Source organism: Monodon monoceros, unplaced genomic scaffold (assembly GCF_005190385.1).
Source record: "Monodon monoceros isolate NGI ecotype Baffin Bay Population unplaced genomic scaffold, NGI_Narwhal_1 Super_Scaffold_8, whole genome shotgun sequence".
NCBI lineage: Eukaryota > Metazoa > Chordata > Mammalia > Artiodactyla > Monodontidae > Monodon > Monodon monoceros.
In genome coordinates, this window is record NW_021703785.1 from 18,996,655 (window position 1) to 19,019,111 (window position 22,457).

A 22,457-nucleotide genomic window follows, 5' to 3' on the forward strand; every position below is an offset into this window, starting at 1 on the left:
TCCTGGGCCATATTATCCTTGTATCTGCAGGCTATTCAGTTTTAAATACCATCCCTCTGCCTTTCTGCTCAGTTACTTTCAGTTTCTATGTGAAAAGAAGTTGTGTCCTAAACATGTTCGTATCCCCAACAGGTAGCATAGTGCCTGATGAAAAATATACCTTCAATAAATAGGAGTTGATGGATGAAATGGATGAAAATATAGAAACTTATCACCAAAAACTCGAATCAAGGTAAATAATTTTTCAATTTGTTTTTCACCAACGGGTTGTTTAGTTAGAATAGCCATGTTCTTTCTACATCCTAACGATAAGCAGAGTCTATTATGTTTTTTCCCATTGGAGTGAAATTTATATAAACTTGAGATTACTTAAATATGTTTAGTTTATTGGAACACTTCTGAAAGGGAAAGTACTATGGGCTGGTTGCCTAAGGGTTAGTGATTATACTTTTACATCAAAGTATTTTCTGCCATGGTTCATCAAATTAAAAGCCAAGTTCAGTAACTCATAAGAAAATGCAATCCCTTTCTGAAGCTTCTTTCTTTTGAAGATTTTATAGATAAAATAGCATTTTTTTCCTTTTGCCCATTGCCAAGTGCCAATTCTATAATATTTGTATTCAGTAAACTTACTCTTTTTATAAAATATTTTATATCACACAGTAAATTAGTTACTCATGTATATTCAACATTGAAAAGAGCTTAAATGTTTATCACAACTTCTGGCTAGAGTAACTTCTACTAATAAGTGAAACAGTAAAATATTTAATCTCATAATTGCCAGAAATTTAACCTTCTCTAGTTCTTCGGCAAACTGCTCCAAAGCCAAAATTATATAAAACACACAGTTTAGGCAGCATCATATAAGAGAAAGAACAAGTAAGTTAAACTCAGAAAAAGTAGTATTCCCGTGTTTGCTCGGCTAAACTTCTCTGTTTGAAACTGGGGAAATTATTTAATATGGTTATATCTCTATTTCCTTAATGAAAAATGACAGTCATGATAATCAATATATTGGGACGTTTCATAGACTAGGATGACAAAAGTGATTATGTAGCATGTTTTAAACTTCTAATAATGTATTTTCTGACCGTGCTTCTATAAACTAGATCAATTTGGAAGCTACTTACATGAACTTGAATATCTTAATATATATTAAGCAATTCACTTTTTCTTACACTAGTTTAGTACATTAGTATTCTTATGTTAGTTTAGAGAGTTATGTACTCATTGGCAATCCACCCAGTTGTTAGAAAACTTTATTACTGTGCTTTCTTTTTTCGTATTTTGACAAATCCTATAGTATTTGGATATAATGTTGCCCACAATAAATGATAATGCATTAGTTAGGCATATGATAATTAAAATCACAAACATACACAACAAAATTGTAGTATGTTTGAAGGTTTAGAGTACCAAAACAAGGAATTTTCAAATATAGAACTAATTAAAATGAAGAAGCACATCCACTCTCATGTATTACATTTATCCTCCTGATCATTTGCTGGATTAATTTATTTTTGAGTGGGGGTTGAGGGCCACTGAGTAGGACAAGTATAAGATAGGAGATGCTGGGCATTAATTTCTGACCACCAAACAATAAATATATTGGGTTATGTTGTGTGAGAGTTCGTGTGTTAAGAGAACTATCCATGGTATTCATGTAGAATATTATTTAAATTTTTATGATAGAATATGTTTTAATAGAATGGTGATCTTGCTCATTTTTTAAAATAGGTAATAAGCTCCTCATGTTATTTTTTCATTCTTACCTTTTATTTCCACTATTAATGATTAATCAGCGGAGTTTCACATATAATGCCATGTGCATAATATAAATACAACCCTGTAATAATGTTCTGAAAGAGCCTTTTCAGGAAATGACAAATATGAAATAGTTACTCAGAAAACATTATCACTTTACAATATATCAAATAGATTTCTGAGTGCTGAGCAAGCAAACATACACAGATGCAGAAACAAAAACAAAAACAAATGAATGGAATTTATAAAGAGTGGTAACAAAAACATTTAGCATGCATTTGTTTGCTTATCAAATGACCACTTCTGTCATTTCACTTATTTTTAATTTCATTTAATCAAAATACTTCTCCAAATTAAATGTTGGGTAAATCTCCATTTAATATATTTTATCAGAAATCATTTTTTCTTTTAGTAAATTTTATAAAGTACTTTCTCTTTGCTAAGTTCTACATTGAACTCTGGAGAACAAGAATGTACATGACAAATATGGCCTTTTCTCATGTGCAAAAGCAGTGAGGCAAGATAAATACTATAGTTTGGGGAACTGGAAGTAGTTCTGGTACTGGAGTATAATATGCAAGAAAGTTTGGAGAGGAAGGAAAGGGCCAGATCCTGAAGAGTTGTTTTACATACTTCAGAGAATTTGAGTTTAAATATTCCAGACAGTGGAATAAAGTGCTAATTGTTTGCTTTTGTACATGGAAGTGATTTTAGGTATCGGTAAAAACTTTTGGTGTAGAATTAAGCAATTCTGTGTGTGGTGAACAGAATATGCACTCTAAAGGCATTTTTCAGTGCTTAAGATCTGTATATACCTTGTACCAAGATAATGGAAAATGATTGTCCTGAAGCATGATGCAAAAGCACTGAGTATGTGGAAAATACTTAGGTAGTGTGTTTTCTTTACCCATCTGTGAAAATGCTAACAAGAAAGGTGTAAGTGTAAATTATGTAGGAATATTTCACATATAATGTGGGGCTTGAGTAATATATTTTACTAAGTACCAAGAAAAATAAGTCAGTAGGATTTGTTTTATACTGATTTTTAATAATGGTTATTTACATAACTCTTTATAAACATATATTTAAGCTATTTTTTCTATACAACATATGCATGATAAATTTTTATTTAAGTTTGCTACTGCAATTAATTCATATATTTTCTTGGGTGAGAGAATAAAAAATGTATATTTTATTTTGCATTAGCAACTAGATGCTAAAATGCCAGGGTTTAATAATTAGCACAGAACTTATTGCTATACTTTGTATTCCTTCAACTGTCTTTAGATGGTCTGTTTCTGCCTCTCTTTCATTTATTTAATCCCTTGTTATATTAATCCTTTAAATTTCCTTTGATAATTATGACAGAACTTTAGGTCACACATCCTTTTTTGATCAATACGTTTTGGAATTTTCCTTTTCACGTTATCTTCAGATTATTTGTCTTCCAAGTTTATTTTATACTATCTAAAACATATTTCCCGTTAACTTGCAATCACATCATGATACAAACTAAAATAACAGCAGTTTCCAAAGTACTTTGTAGTAGTTTACATAAATCTGCTATTTTGAGTTTTTTAAACAACACAGATTGTTCCTTCTGCATTAATAATGAAACAGAAATTCAGGACCTTCAAGTGAATAACCTAAATAATCTGATAGAGGAACAGCTAAAAGTTCTCAATTCCATGCTTTACCAAATGTTTACTTGTTGATTTGAATGTATAGATTAGTTGGTTTATGGTTTTTTTTTCTCTCCAAAGCCTTTTGCTCCCTCAAAAGGTAAATGTTTGCAACTATTGAGGAAGGTCAGAAAATATTGTGCAAGCACTAAAGGTTGTCACAATTTGAGAAATAGTAATATTGTTGAAACAGATACACAGCTTCATAAGTTCTAGTGCTATTTCAAAAAATAATAAAAATAGTAATCAGTAGAGTTATAGCTTATTCTAAATTTACATAAATACAAACATTGTTTCAGTGCAGATGACAAAATGCCCGACAAGTATTAAAGTGTGTAAATTCAGTGAATGCTATGAAACTATATCGTAAATAAATGGGTTTACAATGTGTAAAATTATGAAAGAAACTTTTATATTTAGGAAAATTGTTTATTTTAGTAATTTTGGAATTTTTAATATGTAAATTGTATAGCATAATGTACATATAAGATGGGATTCAAATGCAGTATTTTAAATAGAAAAATTATAATATTTTGAATTATGCTAATAATATATGAATGCTCCAGCAGTTTTCTAGGTAGATTCTAGTTGCCTTAACAAAAAAATAAGCTTATACTGTATAATCACACACAAAAACCATGAAGTATACATTTTTTATCTCATAATTTATAGCAGAGAAAATTCATGTATTTTCTATATATATAAAACATATAGTTATAACATGCATTTTTTAGTGGTTTAAAAATGTGTGCTAAGTTATTTTATTATGCAGTATGTATTCAATATATAATATGAGCTTTCAATTCAAATCTGATACCTAGAATATTTACAAAATATTGGTTTTGTGTTAGAATGTGAAAGTCAGAGATTTAAATTTGCACATTTTGTTTAGAAACTATCACTTAAAATGTTAAATATGTGTCTAGTCTGCAATCACATTAAAGATAAATTTTAGCTGAAAGCAGAGACTAAACAATTGGCTCCTAAGGGGATCTTCTTAATGACTCTGCAGATCCTAAAGTCAGGAATAGTGCTATGGACTCTAAATATTATTAAAAAAAGAACACTTCCGTCTATTATTCACCTATAGCTCCCTTTTCCTCAAAACCTCAAGCAAGTTCTTTATTATGGGGCATTAAATTCATATACTAGGGTAATTTTAGGAAATCATTGGAGTAAGATTTTTTTTTGCAGTTGAAAATTGTCAAGTCTTTTTCAGTTATTTTACCATCTGTCCTTCTATTTTGACCTACTCTGTTGGTCATTTGGGCTCTGTTGAAAATCTTTCAGGAAGGCATCATAGTCCTATCCAGATGGGCGTCAGCTTGAAAATCCCAACTGCAGCTGTGTTCAAACAGACCATGACACATACTGTTGACAAGTCCCCTCTTTTATAAATTTCATGGCATGTTGATGACTCTGACTAGAGCAGCTGCTCTTTGGCTTATACTTTTGTGAAAGATAATAAGTTTCACATTATTCATTATTATTCATGACTTAAAAGTATTCTTCTAATGTTCTAAATACTTTTATAAATCAGGCATCTTAATTTCTACAATGTTGGCTTCCAAAATTTTTCTTTCTAAACATGTGGATCTTATATCATTTATTTTATAACTTTTGATAATTTTAAGTTAACAAAATATGCCAAAAATATTTTATATTTCTATGTGAAATTCAAATCTGTGGATATGGAATTCATTTTTAAATACTCACTTGGTTTAAGAATATTTACTTAATATTTAAAGATTACATTAGTCTGTTGTGAAAATTTGATTCCAAAGAATATATCATTAACACTTAATTGTGATGATCAATCAACAAATGTACAGTGAGTGTTTCATAGTTATCTAGCACTATCTTAGGTATGTAGTTAGGTTAAAAGTCTCACTTTATTTGTAATTTAGTTAGGAAGACAAGAGTAACAATAATACAAAAGAAAATAACTCTAAGCAGCATATATTAAGTTCTAAATTGTATGGTACAAAGAATAAAAGAAATAATGAGAAAGTATGGTGATGTAACTTCTAAAAATTTCTTTCACATGTGTGTCTTTTTAAATTAATTTTTATTGGAGTATAGTTGATTTACAATGTTGTGTTAGTTTCTGCTCTACAGCAAAGTGAATCAGTTATACATATACATATATCCACTCTTTTTTAGATTCTGTTCCCATATAGTTCATTACAGAGTATTAAGTAGAGTTTCCTGTGCTATGCAGTAGGTTCTTATTAGTTATCTATTTTATATATAGTAGTGTGTATATGTCAATCCCAATCTCTCAATTTATCTCCCCACCACCACTTTCCCTTTTGGTAACCATAAGTTTGTTTTCTACATCTGTGACTCTATTTCTGTTTTGTAAATAGATTCATTTGTACCATTTTTTCAGATTCCACACATAAGCGATATGATATGTGTCTTTGTCTGACTTACTTCACTCAATATGACAATCTCTGGGTCCATCCATGTCGCTGTAAATGGCATTATTTCATTCTTTTTTATAGCTGTGTAACATTCCATTGTGTATATGTACCACATCTTCTTTATCCATTCCTCCGTCGATGGACATTTAGGTTGCTTCTGTGTCCTGGCTATTGTAAATAGTGCTGCAATGAGCATTGGGGTACATGTATCTTTTTGAATTATCATTTTTTTTGGATATATGCCCAGGAGTAAGATTGCTGAAGCTCAATATCAAAAAAACAGACAACCCAATTAAAAAAATGGGTGGAAGATGTAAACAGACATTTCTCCAGAGAACACATATGGATGGACACGAGGCACATCAAAAGATGCTCAACATCACTAATTATTAGGGAAGTGCAAATCAAAACTACAATGAGGTATCACCTCACACCCATCAGAATGGCCATCATTAAAAAGTATACAAACAATAAATGCTGGAGAGGGTGTGGAGAAAAGGGAACCCTCCTACACTGTTGGTGGGAATGTAAATTGGTACAGCCACTGTGGAGAACAGTATAGAGGTTCCTTAAAAAACTAAAAATAGAGCTACCATATGATCCAGCAATCCCACTCCTGAGCACATATCCAGAGAAAACAATAACACGTGTATGTATCTTTTTTAGTCCTACCATATTTTGCTTCATTGTATTATTTTTGATTTAACAGTTATCTTCCTTGATAAATGGTGTATTCTTTAAGATGGGACATTTTCTTTTTCATCATAGCAGATGTCAAAAATGATCTGTAAGAACTGATTGTCCCTCATGCCTTCAGCTGCTTTCATTAGAATTTCATAGGACAATGGCAGAATGTAGTCATGGAAATGAGCATCGAAGACAAGAAGAGGCATGAGAAGTAAGGGAGCAGTCTATCCAAGTTCTGAAAACAAAGAAGCAAACCCACACAGATTGGTTCTGAATGTGAAAACAGGGATCAGATATGAGCTTAGATGGGAGAGTTATTGTCACAAAAGTTGGAACATATCCAAGATAGAGTCAGAATTAGAATAGATCAAAAACAAGATATTGCACGTGAAATTAAGAAGTAAGACTACGGAATGAATCTGTGTTGTATCTAATCCCTGTTTTACTTAACAGCGTTTAGAAAGTCACCTGCCTTTCTGAACATATGTTTGCCCATCTCTAAATGAGATTATAATATTTTTTATCAAATGGTTTTGATGTAAGAATTAAATATGATATGAATGTAATGGACAAGGAACTAAAACTAAAATTATGGAAGTGAACACGTGTTAGCTAGAAATAAAGAAACAAATTACAGCAGGATGCCAGACTCTTGCATGAAAGTCACTGAGAATTTTTTAAAAAGTCCCTGTAATCAGCAGGTCCATGGAGAATGCACTGAATAAACAGGTGCTTGACACATTATAGTTGATTAATATTTGTTAGATAATAATTAAACAAATGAATAGTAGAACTGACTGCCATAAAAGTTTTCATAAGAAATAGAATATTATCCTGTTTCAAATCACTCCAGATGATATGCAAATGTTGAAAGTATTCCTGATGTTTGCTAGTTTTGCTATGTTTGTTTTATTTTGAGTTATCCAGATATATAGACATGTCTTGGGCAGATTATTGAATGGAAGTTATGGTAGCTTAAATATCTCCTGCATCACATCTATTTCATGCACTACATATTAAAGTTCACAAGTTATGAGTGACTTTTCCAGTCCTTAACACCCAATGCACATTGGGTCTCCACATTAAATTTTCAGAACTTGATGAAGGATGTTATCAAATTCATTGTATTTTATGGACAAATGTTCATAATTTCCAAAACTTGAAATGACCCTAGCAAGTAGAATTCCTTTTTCCAGCTGGGTAGAAGATGTATATTTGTTAAGGCAAGAGAGAGATGGACTTCAAGTCTAACATGGAAGATCTCTATAGTACCTACACACTATCAGTGCATATTTTCTAATATTTTTATATTAGAGAGTGTCCTGCATATTTCACATCAGATATCCATTCATACATCCTGAATTGCAAATGTTCAAATACATTTTTCTCTTGTGGGTTACTTTTGTAGGTTCTTTGGAACTTTGTTATCTGGGAGCTAAACTTACTGTTTGTTGTTAATTCCCCTGTAGATCATATATGTCTCCCTCATGTCCTGATCTGAGATCAACCCTTCCTTTTGATGCCTCTTTTCCAAAGCCAGTCCTCTTGGGTAGGGTTTTTCAAAAAATTTCTAACTTGAGTTCTTTCCAGAGGACCTAGGTAAGCCCACAGAAAACACATAGCTTTGCCCCATGTTGGTCATCTCACATTAACTCTCCCATCTCTGTTACAGGGAGATGAAACTGGCCTCTGATTTTCAGAATTTCCCAGGAAAGAGTCAGGCATAGGATTCTTTGATTTTTCTGTCTCCAACTTCAGAGAGTTAGAAATTTAGGTGAAAGAAAAGAACACAATGTTTTACAACCCCTCCACCCCCAGCCTCCAAGGTCTGGAGCTCTTTAAAAAGTGTCCTGATCATCTTCTGACCAGTGACCTATATATATAGGCTAAATTTTGTTATTTGTATAAGGGATAGAACTGATGATCTTTGAGCAACTCTTATGAATAAGTCCTTCTAATAACTTTCTTTAAAATATACTTTTCGTTGACTCCTCTCTATATTTAATCTGCTTCTTAAATATTCTTCATATCTGTCGACTTCTCTTCACTCCATACTGTTATGGGTTGGATTCTGCCCACACCAAAAGAGGTGCTTAAGTCCTAATGTTGTGTACCTATAAATGTGATCTTATTTGAGAACAGTGTCTTTGTAAATGTAACTAAATTAAGATGAGGTCATTATGGTGGGCTCTAATCCAGTATTACTGGGGTTCTAATAAGAAGAGAAGAGACAAAAACACATAGACTCCCAGAGAAGAGGTCATGCAATGACAGAGGCAGAGATTGAAGTGATATGTCTGTAAGTCAAGGAATGCCAAAACTTGCTGGCAACCCTGGAAGCTAAGTGAAAGGCATGGAACAGATTCTCTGCTAGAGCCTTCAGAGAGAGCATGATCCTGCCTATACCTTGATTTAAGACTTATAGCCTCCAGAACTTTGAGACACTAAATTTTTGATGTTTTAAGCCACGCAGTTTGTGCTACTTTGTTACAGCAGCCCTAGTAAACTAATACACACACTAAACTCCTACTGTCTCTTACCTGGGGAACCACACACCTTGCTGCTGGGTTCACTCTACCCATCTGGGTTCCTATGTACTTCACACTGTATTCTCTAGACTAGCAGTGTCCAGTAGAACCTTCACCATAGTGAAAATATTCTATATTTGTGCCGTCCAGTATGGTAGCCAACAGCCTCATGTAGCTATTGAACAGTTAGAAACAACTAGTGCAACTTTATTGACAAGCACAGTAGCTAATATATTGGAAACCACAGTTCTAGATAATATAGTCATATTAAAAACTAAATTTTTAATGTCATGGCATCAAGTTTCTCTTAAAATAATTAAAGTATTTAACATAACCAATAAGACTCCCCAAGCATTTTTAGCGGGTATCCCCTTTGTCAGTAGTAATCCACCTCACTCTCTTTCTACCAGTTTTAGTATACCATGCTACATTCCACCCCAGACCTTTGTGCATCCATACTTGTCGCGATTTCCTCTTTCCTGTGATAATTGGCCCCAATTCATCCTTTATATGTCAGTTTACTCTCTCTGAGATCCCCAACTAGACCATATCCACTCATAATATGCTACCATACACCACACTTTTTATTGTACTAACCAGAGTTAAATTTTTCCTTTTGTGTGATTATATTTTATCTGCTTCCCCATAAATATTACATGTCATGAAGCTAAAAACATGTGTTCTTGGTCCACCATAAAAATCAAAACATGCCCGGCATATGGTAGGCACTTAAACTGTTAGTTGGAAGAATATACGAAGTTACCTTTATCTCACATGGATTTTTAATTAATAATTTGTACTACTTCACTGAATAATTTATTATCCAACCTTTAAAATCTAACAGGCATCCTTCTCAGGTTTAAAATGGAATTTAACTAATTCATCCACTACTGACTTATCATTAAAAAAATCTATGCAAATACAGAAGAAGGCCAACACTCTCAATAGCATTAGAAGCCAATACTCATAAGCAATTAATACCAAAATCTAGATGGGATTGACACTAATTAAAAAGCAGATGGAATGGGATGGAGGTAAAGTCAACCTAGGCATTTGCTTTTGCCATACCCAGGCTTTACTCTATGAAAGAGATACCATATTAAATAGGTAAGAAGGTACTTAATGTCTCTCCTACCATCTGGTCCCTGACTTTAAAATCCAGTCTACTTTTGTGTAGAAAATCTAGTCTCCTTCATTACTCTGTGAGGCAAAGAACTGCTTTCTTCACCACCTCAAATTCTACCATAATATTTGATAATCAAAATATTGAAATAAAAGAAAATAACTTCACTTAATCAGTTAATGAAACACTGATTAAAACACTGTGCATTATGGGAATTTATAGCAATAAACAGCAATGTGTGTGGATTATAGGGGTATTTTTAGGGAAAGGGATTGTAGGTAACCTATGATGTAAGGAAGAAGAGTAATTCAAGAACAGCAGAAGTTATATATTAATATTTTCTACATGTTTTGCTTATGTAGAGTAAAAAAGACCCATGAAGAGGGGACAAAAACAAGACACGAATGGAAGAGAGTGGGTGAAAACTGCGGTATAATAGGCATTAGACTAGGAAATATTCGAATCTACTGTCAAGGTGAAAGTATACTTTAAAGAATATACCAGATAACACTGAGCAGAACTGCTCCTCCTGCATTGATTTAAATGTCCAAGTCACATACAATATGAATTTTATGATACAAAAAGTTTAGTAGAGTTTTCCTTTCCCACATCTTTCACACAGTTGTCTATTTTTGTAATCATGGCCTTATATCATTTTCCTGTATTACATGTTCTATAATTCAAAATGAAATGTGGTTTAATTATTTAGACATACATCACCATTTCACAAAATTTGTAATGAGGTTAGAAGAAAGCTAATTAGAAACATTTAATAAATAAAAGGGAAGGCCAAATAAATCTAGGAGACCCAGAAGAAGCAGATACTTCTAAAACAGAATCATTTAGAAGCAGGAAGACATTTCAGGAGACTGTCACTCTCAAATCAGTATAAAATAACTTGCCTCTGTAAAAAGACAGTAAGCTGAGAAAGCAAGACTAGGAAGTAATGAGGAAGGCTTGCAAGTGAACTGAGCAATAGTAGAGGTCAATGGAAAAACTAGAACTGAGAAAATTAGTCTTTGGGTAGAAGAGAGGTGATTTTGTGGAAAAATCAAATCAATAATATGTAAGACAAACTTGAATAGCATTACCAGAATATAGAAAAGAAGTTCAAGGGGATAAACATATGAGGAAAAAATGACTTATAAGAATAGGAAAAAGAGCCAATATACAGAAAAATTTGTAATAGGAGAACTCAAAATAAAGTAAAAATTCACAACATACTTAGTTTGAATCGTTCTCATATGTAAGATAAAAATTGTGTGCAGACCACTGTGTGTCAAATCACTATAATCCAAGCAACTACAATCCAAGCAACTATGATAATTAAAAGGCCAAAAATAGACATACCCTAGAAATATGACTGGATTATAACCGTAACAATAACAACAACTCACGCAGATAAACTTACATCCATAACAATAATAACAACTCACGCAGGTAAAATTACATCCATAGAAGTAAAATTTAAGTTAAGTAAGAACTGAAACTACCTACATATAAAATAATTCTGTATTATTTTATAAAAATGTTTATTGGAAATGAATGCAAAGTAATGAATGCACAGTTGTTTTTAGCTGTTTTCTCCTTTACTTGTCCACTAAGGAGAACAGCCTCTATTCCCTTCTATTCTTTATTCCCTCACTATAATCCACTCTAGGAGAATCCTTGAAGTGCAAAATTGTTTGGGGACTTTATGAGATAGAATCAGAAGAAGTGGGGGGGCTAGATAGATACCAGGTAAAATCGAAGGGAAGAGAAAAAATTTTGGTATGTAAAAGGAAAGTTATAAGAGAAATATGGTGGGTACAGAATGTTGATGGGAAAAAAATAATTTTAATAAATATTATTATGGGATATACATTTCCCTCACATTTTGTGTATGATTGTGCATGTGAAACAAAATTAGGAAATTTAGTTTATTTTATTATATCTTGGTAGACAGAATATCTTCAGTTCTGAGACCTCCTGGGGATATACTATATAGACCCTGGAGTAACCACTCCCAAAATACAACATGCAAATTAAAGTTCTACTTAAGAAAATTTTCAAATAATCAAAACCAGACTGGAAAGGGACAGCAGAGAAACAGCAAAAAAGAAAGAAACAGAGGAGAAAAAATTGAAAACAGATCTAAAATAGTAGGCATAAGCCCAACCATATCAATAGTTACCCATATATATGTATGTGTTATTACATACATGTAATGATGGACTACACATTCTGATCAAAGGCAGAGATTTTCAGAGTGGATAAATAAAACAAAGCCCACTTTTGTATGGTCTATAAGAGACACCCTTTAAATATAATTTCATTTTTGAGTATTTTTATTACAAACTCCATAAAATTATTTGGAGAGTTTTTATTTTATTCCGTGCTCTGACTCAGTTTTATTGGGGTATAATTGATTTACACTGTTGTGTTAGTTTCAGGTGTACAGTGAAGTGAATCCGTTATACATATACATATATCCACTCTATTTTAGCTTCTTTTCCCATATAGGCCATTACAGAGTATTGAGTAGAGTTCCCTGTGCTATACAGTAGGTCATTATTAGTTATCTATTCTACATATAATAGTATGTATGTGTCAGCCCTAATCTTCCAATTTATCCCTCCCCACCTTACCCCCCAGTAACCATAATTTTATTTTAAAACTTGGCAAAACTACAACCTATCTTTACATTATAATCATCATCATGTGTAACCCATAAGCTTACATGATAAAGCTCACAAGACAGTGTTATAATTTTAAGTTTTGTCAATTATATGTGTTATAAAAATAGAAATTGTCCAAATAAAGAAGGGTTTTTGCATTTATCCATGTATTTACCATTTCTTATGCTCCTTGTTCTTTCCTGGGGATTTAAACCATCTGATACCATTTGCCTTTTAGCTGAACAACTTCCTTTACCTTTCTTTTAGTTCAGTTCTTCTGGTAACTGACTCTCTTGGTTTTCTTTTTATCAAAAAATGTCTTTATTTTACTCTCAGTCATGAATTATATTGTCACTGAAATTAGAATTTGGGGTTGACATTATTTTTTTTCTTTCATCAGTTTAAAGATGTCTGCTCCCTTCTAGCTTCCATCATTTTTGATTCACTCATTAATTGGATTGTTGTTTCACTGTATATGTCATTTGTCTTTTGCTGCTATCATAATTTGTTCTTTCTCTCTGACTTTAAACACCCAGACTATGGTGGTCTCCTTCGGTTTTATTTGCATTTTTAAAACTTCTATATAAAAATTTTTCTCCTAAGAATTTGGGAAATTTTCAGCCATGACATCTTCAAGGTGTTTTTGTTCTGTTTTTTTTTTCCTGTCCTATTCACTCATCTGTCATTCCCATTCCATGCACTGTTTTTTTTTTTAACATCTTTATTGGAGTATAATTGCTTTACAATGCTGTGTTAGTTCCGTGCACTTTTGACCATATGATGCCATCTAACTTGTCCTTGAGGCTCCAGTTATTATTATTTGCAATATTGTTTCTTTCTGTTATTTCTCTTGGGTAATTTCTATTGTTCTATCATCAAGTTCATTTATTCTTTCTTCTGTCATGTTTTTCTGGCTAAGCCTACCCAATAAATTTTTATTTTCAGAAATTCTTTTTCTCACTTCTAGGGTTTCCATTTCTTATTTATATTTTAGAGAAAATATAAAGTACTTAATTTGATTCAACAAGTGAAAAAATCTAATTTTTAACTTTCCTATTTTTTTAAAAATGAAAGACCTTAAAGCACTCATTAAAATATGGTCTCCAGAAGAGATCATGAATAGGTGCTTTTATACATTGATTTGTTTAAATATTAACAAAATAGAAAAATTCTTAGCAACATAGTCTAGTCCACTAACAAGTCATTTATTAATGTTTTAATCTTATTTATTTTTTACTTTATATTGGAGCATAGTTGATTAACAATGTTGTGTTAGTTTCAGGTGTACAGCAAAGTGATTCAGTTATACATATACATGTATCTATTCTTTTTTTACCCCCCGGTAACTGTAAGTTCATTCTGTAAGTCTGTTTCTGTTTTGTAAATAAGTTCATTTGTATCATTGTTTTAGATTCTGCGTATAAGTGATGTCATATGATATTTGTCTTTCTCTGTGACTTACTTCACTTAGTATGATAATCTCCAGGTCCATCCATGTTGCTGAAAATGGCATTATTTCATTCTTTTTAATGGTGAGAAATATTCCATTGTGTATATGTACATCTACTTTATCCATCATCTGTCAATGGACATTTAGGTTTAGACCATTTGTTAATATATTATCGTCAATCTAGTTATGACTGTCAGCAAATATGTAATGAGGGTGGAAAACATGCAATATTTAGTGAATCATCATCATCATAAGACAATTTCATATTTAATTCAAAGTTTGGTAGAAATTTTATTCTTAAAGATTATTATTTCATAAATTAAAGGAATATTTTGTTAACAATTATCACATACATAAATACACTATTTCTGTGGGTTGAAAACATTAAAATGTTTTCTATAGCACGGCTGCCAGGAATTCTAAATAAGTGAATATGAATTATATTTCTCAAGCTTCACTGGCAATGAAGTATTTTTCCAGGCACATTTACTGGGCCGTATATTTATTAAAACTTAAATTTGGAGAAAACTAGTTTACAGTTATTTCTCCTCTTGTACTGAAAATGATATAGAACATATTTTCTGTATGATTCACATTCTGAAACCCTACCAATGATTTAAAAACAAATTTTTCATGATGACTACTACTTTGTTGTTCTAGTTTTGTGGATATCTCAGTTCTTTGAAATGTGTGAATACTTACTTAGCTCATATTCTGAAAGCAAAACACTTGACATTCAAAAGCTTTTAGAATCTAGGATAAAATAACCTTCCAACATACTCTATGAATAACATTTGACATTTAAAAGAGAATTTTAAAAATGCCCCTTTCAACATTTAGACATTACATTGTGAGGGTATGATGCCTGGCAATTTTGCAGCCATCGTGTGATAATAAGGGTTTGTAAGAAGAGGGGGAGCATATAGAAAGAGAGAGATAGAAAGAGAAAGAGGAAGAGAAATATAGAACAAATAAAAGCATTTTATTTTCTCATTCATAAGTAAGATCAACAGACCTGTGTATTACCAGCATTTCTTGCACAGGTCTGTAGCAAATGCCCAATAATCTTAACATAGGACGCCTATGGTGATTTTTCTTTCTTTTTCTCCTTTTTCTTCCTCCTCCTTCTCTTCCTTCTCTTCTTTTCCTTCTTTTTCTCCTTCTCCTTCTCCTTCTTAATACTGGTCCACTTCATTGTGTATCAATATTTAAATACTGCCTTTCTACATTCATCAGCAAAAAAATTGGATTCTAAAACCCAGCTGTATCCTTATTATTATAATGGGAGCAAAACAGAAGGAGAGGATTCCATGCTGCTTGCTCTAGTAAATTTTTGCTGTACTTAACTCATACATAGTCCTATACAATGCTCATATTTCTTTTTGTCTGCTCTCTTTAACCAGTTAAATCCTTTGCACAAGTATATTATCAGCATTATTCTTCATTCACTTAGCATATGGGTTGTTTGATTTTTGAAGATTATATTTTTATATATTTATCTCCAAAAATGCACATTTAAAGAACACTATATATAACTTTTAGGTTTCCTAGTGTTTAGATCTTTGACTGAGGACTTTTTATCATGTCAGTGTGATATTAACAGTACATTCCATCTTATTCTTTTTAAACTGACAAATGGTTTTTCTTTATTTTATTAACTCTAAATCCTCATGCATGGTATTGGCAAAGAAGAATGTGCAAGAATTACAATGCTACGTTCACTCAAATCATCTCTATTCTTAGATTTTTCCAGCTCAACATGATATCCTGCAGGATGTGACATCTCAGTGGAGCAAAGGACTGCATTCACCAGTAGAATAAATATCATAAGTAGGATGAATTCATCCTATATTCAGCAGTAGGACACACAAAATGAAAATTTTAATCAATAAATTACAGTATACTACAGTCATTCATTTTGCAGTTTTAGATGGTTTGGATGATAATTGATGTACATAGCTTATGATAAAGCATCCAATAACAACACTAATTGTTATGTGAGAAAGGCAGAAGAAATTTACCACTTGCATTGGGAACAGAAATCCAAATACAGAATGAGCTTCAGCTCAGAGTTCATAGTTTTCTTCTTGTCAAATCCACACTGTTCTTCCACATAGGAAATTCTAATTTCAGTAGTTTTTTAAAAAAATGTCTTATAATTAGAATGTTAAAAAACATATTTGAAATGATAAAATGTGGAAGAATACCAAAGCACAGTGAGAATTGTATCTGTTTACTACAGACTTTGTTTTGACATTCTGTCAGCATAAATTAACTAACTTGCTTTCAGGAAAATTACAAAAAGATTTGATTATATTATATTCATGATATATATATAGAGAGGGGCTATATATATACACACACATACACATATATAGAGGCTATATAGAGAGAGAGAGAGAAAGAGAGAGAGAGAGAGAAGCTATAATGTTCAAACTCACTTAGTTCTCCCCATTTAAGTTGTATTAGCTTTTCCTATCCTTTGATATGGTCTCCTGGAAAATCCCTTGTTTCATTCCTTAGACTAAATGTTCAGAATTATTTCTTTAGCTAAGAACCATATTTCTTCTACGAATGAAATAAAAAAGCCCTTCACTATGTTCCGAAAAACTATTTTGAGTAGGTTTTAGAATGTCAGGCTAGTATACACTGGGTCTGGAGAAATGGAGAAACTGCTAACCTAGCTGTATTAAGTAGCCTGATCTATGATGCTGTTTTTAATTTAGAATGCTTAGATTTATGTTTTCCCAAGTCATATTATGTATAAAATTAAAAGTTTGTTCAAGCAAACCCTTAAAGGCATTATGCTTTAAAAATATATTTATTTTAGATGTAAAAACATGCAAAATTTATCAATTATATTTGTACAATTTAAAAAGTTTTGAAAAATATATATAGTCATGCAACCATCACTATAATTTTACATCACTATAATTGGACCATTTCCATCAAGTTAAAATGTCCACTCCTGCTTCTTTGCAGTCATGTCTCCCCTTCCAAGTCTGTCCTTTCACATCTGATCTTACTTCATAGACTTTGCCTTTCTTAGAATGTCATAAAAATACAGTCAATCCATTTGCAGTCTTTTGTATCTAAATTATTTCACATATCTTAATGCTTTTGAGATTCATCCATGTTGTTGCATGTATCAGTAGTTCATTCTTTTGTGTTAGACATTTGTTTATTCCAGATTTTGGACATTACAGATTTAGATTATTGTTTGGATAAAACCATATTTTAATTCATATTATGACCACCAGGAATATTTTGCTGTAGTTTTTGTTTCTTTATTTTTCCTGATGAGGTCTTTCTGCTCATGATATGTTCCTCTACCAGTGTAATATCAGAATATTACTGCTTTTGTAAAAATATTTGGGAAATAGTTCTACCCCATCTATTTTCTGGAAGAATTTTTGAAGAACTGGTATTTATTATTTCTTCATTAAATGGTAGAATTCACTGTTGAAGTCATCTGGGTCTGCAGTTTTATTTACAGGAAAGATTTTAACTATAGGTTCAGTTTCTTTAATTGATACAGATATATGCGTGATGTCTATTTTTTAATTGAATTTAGGTAGATTCCTTACATATTATAATACTCTTATTGTTATTTCATAAGTGTCTGGCACGGAGTATATGGACCTTTGAAGTGTTATATTTGTTTATTATTTTTCCTGAGATACAGAGCCTCTGTAATCAGTAATCAGAATTCTTAAACATACAGGCGTATATTGTTCTAAAACAGAGCTGTTTCTTTTAGAGTAGGCACAGATGTCTCTGGATTTTAAAGTTCAAAGTGTCTTTTCCCATAAACCAGATCATAGGGAAAATTTCACCAGTGAAAGACATCTGGTCCTGAAATTTGTGGGAAAGTTTTAAATTAAGGATGAAATATGTTATATATATTTAGGAGAATACAGATTTTCAGTTTCTACTTGTGTCAGTTTTGGAAAGATAAGTACATGTGTTATTTCAAGGATTGTCCATATCATCTACATTTTCAAACTTTTTGGCATGCAGTTGTTCAAAATATCCCTTTTTTACCGCTGGTTTTCTATTTTATAAACATCTCTTGGCAGGCACTGATATTCAAAATCCCCCATGCACCAGATTTGTCACTTTTGTTCCACCTCTTAAACTTGTAACAGCTGCTTTTTCTCAGGTGCACTGAGAATGAAAGAGCTGCTTTATATTAGGAGGTACCCTGAGGGCAGAATCAGAATCGAAGTTTGTACTCCCCTCTCTGCTTCGTTTCTCTCTGGGATCTTGACCGTATAAGTCCTTTTTGCTTTGAAGATTCTTATACTTCCTAACATATATTTTTTTTTTCTGTTTTTTGTTGCTTCTGTTTGCCATCATCAGTTCTGGTGGCTTCAAATGAGCTAGTCCATGGTAGTCTTATTTATCCTACTGTGAGGAGAAATATGGATCAATGGGCCCTGCTGCCATAATGTGAATTCTTCACTGTGGTGGTGCTTAGAACATGCTTCCCATGGTTGTTCCAACCAGTGACCAAGCACAGCGGGATGGTATCGTATGTCTATTCCTGTGAGCTGTGGGCTTCCTCTGATAGGTGATTTTTGCTCGAGGACTCCCTATATAAGCCTTGCCAAATTTTCTTCATATTGCATTGTGTAGGGGAGGAAAATTTTTCCTCTATGCTTTTAGGTTCTTTTGGCTGATCTCATAATCAAATTGACAGATTAACAGGAGAAAAATAAATAAATTTAACTTCGTACATTCAGAGACCCCATAGGTATAGAACCTAAGAAGTGACTAAAGCAGGCTGTTTATATGTCTTTTTAGACAAAGAATCAATTGTTTGTGAAGATTTGACAAAACAAAGGGGTTTTTCTTGGGGTAGCAAATTAATGAAGAAGTAACAAAATTTGTTTATACAGCTTTCTTGGCCTTGAATTCCCTCTTGCTGATGATAAGGATGCCATCCATCTTCCCAGCATAGGGAGGACACTTTCCCATTGGAGCTTTGTTTCCTGCTGTCAAAGAGAACAGAGGGGGGTCAGAGTTTTCTTCTTGTACCAGCTTTTTCTCAAGTAACTTTAATTCACAGTAATCAATATGGCTGAGTAATATTCCATTGTATATATGTGCCACATCTTCTTTATCCATTCATCTGTCGATGGACACTTAGGTTGCTTCCACGTCCTGGCTATTACTCAGACATAAAAAGAAATGAAATTGAGTTATTTGTAGTGAGGTGGATGGACCTAGAGACTGTCATACAGAGTGAAGTAAGTCAGAAAAAGAAAAATAAATACCATATGCTAACACATATATATGGAATCTAAAAAAAAAAATGGTTCTGATGAACCTAGGGGCAGGACAGGAATAAAGATGCAGACATAGAGAATGGACTTGAGCACACAGGGAGGGGGAAGGGTAAACTGGGACGAAGTGAGAGAGTGGCATGGACATATACACACTACCAAATGTAAAATAGATAGCTAGTGGGAAGCAGCCGCATAGCACAGGGAGATCAGCTCAGTGCTTTGTGTCCACCTAGAGGGGTGGGATAGGGAGGGTGGAAGGGAGACGCAAGAGGGAGGAGATACGGGGATGTATGTATATGTATAGCTGATTCACTTTGTTATATAGCAGAAACTAACAAGGGTAAAGCAATTTTACTCTAATAAAGATGGTAAAAAAAATAATCAATATGCCACCTTGGCATATTTTGGGGTGGCCTGCCCCAAGATTTATCAATTTTGTAGTCTAAAAGCTTCCTTTCCTTTTTCCCTCTCCTTCACAAAGATCAGATCTTCATTGTAGTCTCATGGCTCTCCCAACCTCCTTAAGCCCTCTCTTCTTTTCCTTCAGAGGCATTTACCCCAGTAAATCTCTTGTACCTCTTGAGTGTCTAATGCCATCTTGATACCTGTTTCTCGTATTACCCAACTAAAACAAGTGGTACAAAGGATGTTCTAAGAAAATCAGTGGTAAAGTGGGGATTTGGGACTTGTCCACTCCCTTCCTGGTGGGTGAAAAGGATGCCATCCCTGTTCATAGGTGAAGCCCAGATTGTTCTTGGCACAAGGTTGCAGCTCAATTGCTCTGCCAGTAGATTTTAACCAGGCTTTGATATCAGTTAAGCCAAAACTGGCTCATTTCTTACATAAACAGAATGGCAAGGTTGGAGCCTACATTTGGACCCAAAGGCTTGGACTCCAGAATATCCGACCTAGCTGCTGCTGCCTCTGAATAATTAACTGGTCAGACCCTAATATGGCACTATCCCTAAAAAGAGACCAAAAGACCACTTGAAAAATTGACCATAGTGAGCCTCTCTCATCTTTGAAGAGGATGGATACCTATTCTGGGAACAGGTTTGCTTTCCCTATCTGCAAAGTCTGAGCTAACGCCATTCTCTGGGGCTTAAGGCATGAATCATTGATTGTTAATTTCAACATGGTGGATGCATTCCACCCTCCTTCTACTCCACCCCCTCAAAGACAGCCTCTCTTCTTTGTGTGACTAATATTGCATATACTGGTGTCACCTAATCATAAACCATGAACAGTTTTCAAATTTAGAATGCAAATATTAGAAAATAGTGAAATTCTTGTTAGTGCTGCTTATAGAATATTTGCATAAATAGTAGATAATATCCTACTTCTGTTTAATTATGACTGCACAGCTATTAGTATTACATCTTAAAAATCAGTGATTTTTAAAATCTTTACCAAACACCATCAGTTCTCTATATTTCCTATATATTTTTTAACATCTTTATTGGAGTATAATTGCTTTACAATGGTGTGTTAGTTTCTGCTTTGAAACAAAGTGAATCAGCTATATGTATACATATATCCGCATATCTCCTCCCTCTTGCTCCTATATTTTTTTATATATTTCTTCTTTGCATTAGCCTCTTAAAGCATGTTTCCCCCAATTAGAACTCTAACAGAGGGAATTAAGGAAAGCAAAGATAAACTAATATCAGGAATAGGAAGGCTTGAGTACCGTCAACCCTGAAGTTTGGGGTAGATAATTTAGAAACAATATTTTAATATGCAAGAAGAGTTAATATAAATCTAGTCAAAAAGGGAAACTGACCATTCGATTCATAGTTACTGACTGTCTTCAAAGTGTCTGGTGTTTGAAATGTTGGGAATATTTTAATGAATGAAATTTGCGATGATTCATTTAAAGAACTAATGACTCATTCCAATTGATCTCTTTTCCCCATTTTTTTAAAAACGCGCTGACATACAAAAGCAATAGAAGAAAAGCCAGGCAATACTTGACACAGAAACATCATACTCTTAATTTTTCCCCTCATTCAGGTGCCCTTGTTTCATTTTGAGGACATATTTCCAGATTGGCTTTTGATACTGTCATGAGATAAATCCAGTATCATTTATTTGTTATTCCAAAATGTGTAGAAATATTTACTGGGGCAGCTATACATTTTCCCTCATTTTAATTAGATTTATTTTCTGCTTGTAGTTTTTCCACAAAAGAAAATAAAAATCTGAAATTGCGCCACATTATTTCCAGTTTAAGTTTCATGTAGATTCACTTTATTTCTAGGCAGTTTGCATATCTAGTATTTTATTTCCAGGTACTGACAAACAGCTGTAGTATAAACAAGCACAGTTCACCTGTTAGCTCAGTATACGAGACATTGTCCATTTCTGAGCAGGTCCATTTTTAAAAATCAATTCTGATAAAATATCTCTAAATACACTAAACATTTTTTCTTGTAAATCTCTGTTACATTATGACAAGTCATGCTTTCTAACTTCTCACATTACACAGTGCACTGAACTGAACTCCAAGTGTTTGTTGAACACTGAAACAGATCCATCAGTGTTTGTAAGCAAGTGGCAATAATCTATTTTCTGGGAACAGTGAAACAAGTTGATACTTAGAATTCACATTACAATGAATTTGAAATGTTGATTTAGCATCGTAGTTTATCTTGATGGTTACCCACACATTCACTTTTCTAATTCTTGAATTATAAAAGTAAATATATCTGTTTTCGTATATAATAAAAGTATTCTCCCACCTTTTCTTTAGCTAGGTACATAGATTTTCATCTCTGCAGTTATAGTTTTATATATTTTTTGTTCTGGCTCCCTTAATTTTTGATTCTTATAAGTGATATATCTCTACC

At 32.8% G+C, this 22,457-nt stretch overlaps 1 long non-coding RNA gene across 1 annotated transcript in view; it reads left to right on the forward strand.

Annotated features, from left to right (window-relative positions):
- The window catches only part of LOC114888221, a 148,117-nt gene that overhangs the window by 40,581 nt on the left and 85,079 nt on the right, over nucleotides 1-22,457 (forward strand). Inside the window, exon 2 of the long non-coding RNA XR_003791739.1 lies at nucleotides 133-232. This is a non-coding gene — a long non-coding RNA (uncharacterized LOC114888221). The remainder of the gene's footprint in view (nucleotides 1-132; nucleotides 233-22,457) is intronic.